The sequence below is a fragment of the Helianthus annuus genome, chromosome 2, assembly GCF_002127325.2.
Source record: "Helianthus annuus cultivar XRQ/B chromosome 2, HanXRQr2.0-SUNRISE, whole genome shotgun sequence".
In the NCBI taxonomy this organism is placed as follows: Eukaryota; Viridiplantae; Streptophyta; class Magnoliopsida; order Asterales; family Asteraceae; genus Helianthus; species Helianthus annuus.
The window spans coordinates 79,398,886-79,402,229 of NC_035434.2; the positions used below are offsets into that span (position 1 = coordinate 79,398,886).

The 3,344-nt window shown below is 37.1% G+C and overlaps 1 non-coding gene across 1 annotated transcript; it reads left to right on the top strand.

Annotated features, from left to right (window-relative positions):
• The first annotated feature begins 2,699 nt into the window (after positions 1-2,699).
• Positions 2,700-2,806, top strand: LOC118489812. The gene has a single exon (XR_004887826.1). It is a non-coding gene; the product is annotated as a small nucleolar RNA R71 (small nucleolar RNA).
• Positions 2,807-3,344: the final 538 nt, after the last annotated feature.

Below are 3,344 nucleotides of genomic sequence, written 5' to 3' on the forward strand. Positions count from 1 at the left end.
ACATTGCAGCGGAAATTCCATCAGGACCGTGAGTTAGGAAAATATCAGAGTTTAGAAACACCGGATTTTATTTAAATAGATGGAATAAATTCCATGTTTTACAAAGGTAGCTTTTAATAAAAACAATATTTCTTAATTTGATTTAATTAATAAAATAAGCCACTTCTTGAAGTCCTTTCAGTGCCGGATCCAATCCTTATGCTAATCTACTATAATTACCTGAAACGTGTTTTAAAAAGGTTTTGTCAGCGGGAAATACTGAGTGAGTTCATTCAGGTTTTATGAAATGACCCTTAGTTATAAATTACAGCATAAGAGCGATTACAATGGTTCCTATCTTATCTTTATCTGGCTTTCTGTCACAATGGTGACAAGTCACAATGGTGACGATGGTCATACCACTATTAGGTCAATGAACTCTAATAGTGACGTTCCTCCCTAGTAGGTCAATGAACCTAACTGGGAGAAATAGTAATGTGCACAATACCCCACTAACCAATAAATCAAGATATCCACGACTTAGTCCCTGTAATTATAACTTTTTGAAAATAAATTTGGAGTATTGTAAAACACTTGATAAAAAGAGAATGACTCACAAATCAGCATGCAGGATTGAGTCAACAAACTTCTTGATTCTACTTCTTCCGATAATTAATCATGCACTTTATTATTCTGGATCTTCTGATGATTTAATAGTTTGTTTGATTGTGAGTGTGTAGTGGGAAGTATTTTCGGTAGTTAAACATATAGTTTAACATAATGGAATACGTATTTGTGTAAAACCCAAATCAAACCTTAACGGTAGTCACGAGATTCGAACCTTAACGAATTTCACAAAGTGTAACACTTTGGATTCCGTTTACCGAAATCACAAAGTATAGTACTTTGGCATCCATTTAACGAACTCTCAAAGTATAATACTTTGGCATCCGTTTAACGAAATTCACAAAGCACAGCACTTCGGTATTCATTGGATGGTTCATGAATCGATCGGACAGAGCATCGCATCGGTGATTATTGGTTAGAACACCAACGTATAGAGAAAAGAAGAAAGAAATGAACAAAGGAAATGAATTCCTAAGCTTCCTATTTATAGGCAAGAAGTATGAAAGTTCTAGGAAGTTTCCTATAGCTTTTCTAGGAAGTTACTTATGCATCTTCTAGGAAGCTTCCTATTCACTTATATCTATCCTCTTACACCTTCTTAGCACCTTCCTTTGATATTATCTATTATATATATGTATATTTATTTATTTAGGTGTTTAATAAATCTTGCTTAGCTGATTAATGAATCCTGCTTAATCTTAATTAATTGTACTTAGCTTAATTAATCTAGTTTAGCTTAATTAATCTGGATTAACTTAATTAATCTTGATTAACTAATTAATTAATCATACTTAATTTAATTAATAGATTAATTAATCTACTCAGCTAACTTAATTGCTAAGTTTATTTAACTATTAAGTATTCTAGCAGTTTCCTGATTACGAGTTCTAATTTCTAGACACAATGGAACTCGTATTAGTGTATTAACTCAATTCAACTTTAACGATAATCACGAGATAGGAACCCTCACAACGATTTACAAGTGCAATACTTAACAATTCAGCGGATTCACAACGAATGACAGAGTATAGCCCGAGTTCGGACAACACTCAAATATTCAAGTCGAAATCACGATGAATAACAAAGTATAACTCAATTTGAGCAGCACTCAGACAATCGTTGGATAGTTATAATCGATCGGATAAAGTATCGTGCCAGTGATTAGAGTTATTACCCTAATAACGGGCAGAGTTTAGGGATTTAGAGGGCAAAATCCCGAGCTATTATTTACAAAAATAAAAGCTGACGGAAAGAAAAGAATTGAACAGCGATCGAGTTAATACCCGGCATCGTAGCAGTACCCCACTACACTAATTAGTGATTTGTGTGTTGTACAGCGAATAACTCGACGTCAATTGAGAAATTGAACGTCGTTTGAACAGCAGAAATCGAATGCCAATGTCTGCTATTTATATACGAAATTTGGCAGGCTTACGGACCGTAAGCCATATCCCTTATGGTCCGTAAGGGAAGCACTCTATTTATAGGCTGCCTAGGTTCGGGACTAGCCTTGCTGACTTGATGATTTTGACCAATAAGAATTAAACAACGTTTTATTTTGATAATCGTTAGCTAGGGTTACCCCCTTTGAGTTTTAGGGGCCCTGATCCTGATTCCGATTGTTCTGGAAATTTTAGGGTTTATGCAGAATCACTTGGGTGTCTCAATTAGGGTTTCCTTATTGGATAATTATCATATTAAATATTAATTTTAGTGAGAGTTGTTACATTTACCGACTCTGTTTGATCATCTGTTTCTTTCATACAACTCCAATTTTCATGTGGCCCACCACACCCTTCGCAAGCCATTACCGAGACCGTTTTTGTCATTTCTAACTTTTTAATTTTTGAAGAGAGGGCCTCGATTTGGGCTTGTAAAGAAGTGCTTTCATCAACCTTATGGGCGCCCGGGGCAATAGATTTATTGCCTCGGAGAGTGTGCCATTGAAAATGGTTTGAGCAATTTCCTTGATTTGATTGTATATTTCATGTGGGCGACGATTACCTAAAAGTCCCCCGGAGCTAGAGTCAAGTGTTTGTCTCGTGTGTGGCAACAACCCATTATAGAAAGTGGATACTTGTTGCCATACCACAAGACCATGATGGGGACACTTTCGCAATAGCTCCTTGAACCTTTCCCAAGTTTCATATAAGGATTCCCCATCCTCTTGTGAATATGTATTAATTTCAGTCATTAATTTAGCGGTTTTAGCGGGAGGGAAATACTTATATAGAAATTTTTGGGCTAGTTCATCCCAGGTGTTTACCGAACCAACTGGGAGGGCATTGAGCCAAGCTTTCGCTCGGTCTTTTAGTGAAAATGGAAACATTCAGAGGCGGATGGCGTCATTTGATGATCCATTGATCCAAAAGGTATCACATATTTCTAAAAAATTAGTAATATGTAGATGGGGATCCTCGTCCGCAAGCCCATGGAAGGTTGCGGAGTTTTGAAGCATTTGTATCAAATGTGGCCGAAGTTCGAAGTTGTTGGCTTCAACATTCGGTGCATTGATAGTGGAGCCGAGATTACCCACGGTGGGTCGTAGGTAATCCATGATGGTACGTTGGTCCGCCATTGGAAGTGGGTCCCCCGAAACTTTCCCTTGGTTTTTAGATTTAAGTCTTTTTCTGAGAAAGCGTTCGGGTTCTTCTAGAGGTTCTTTTATGTCTTTATTAGAACTGGAGCTCATACACTACGTAGGAGGTTCAGATGTGGCGTCTGGTTCCAAGTCCTGC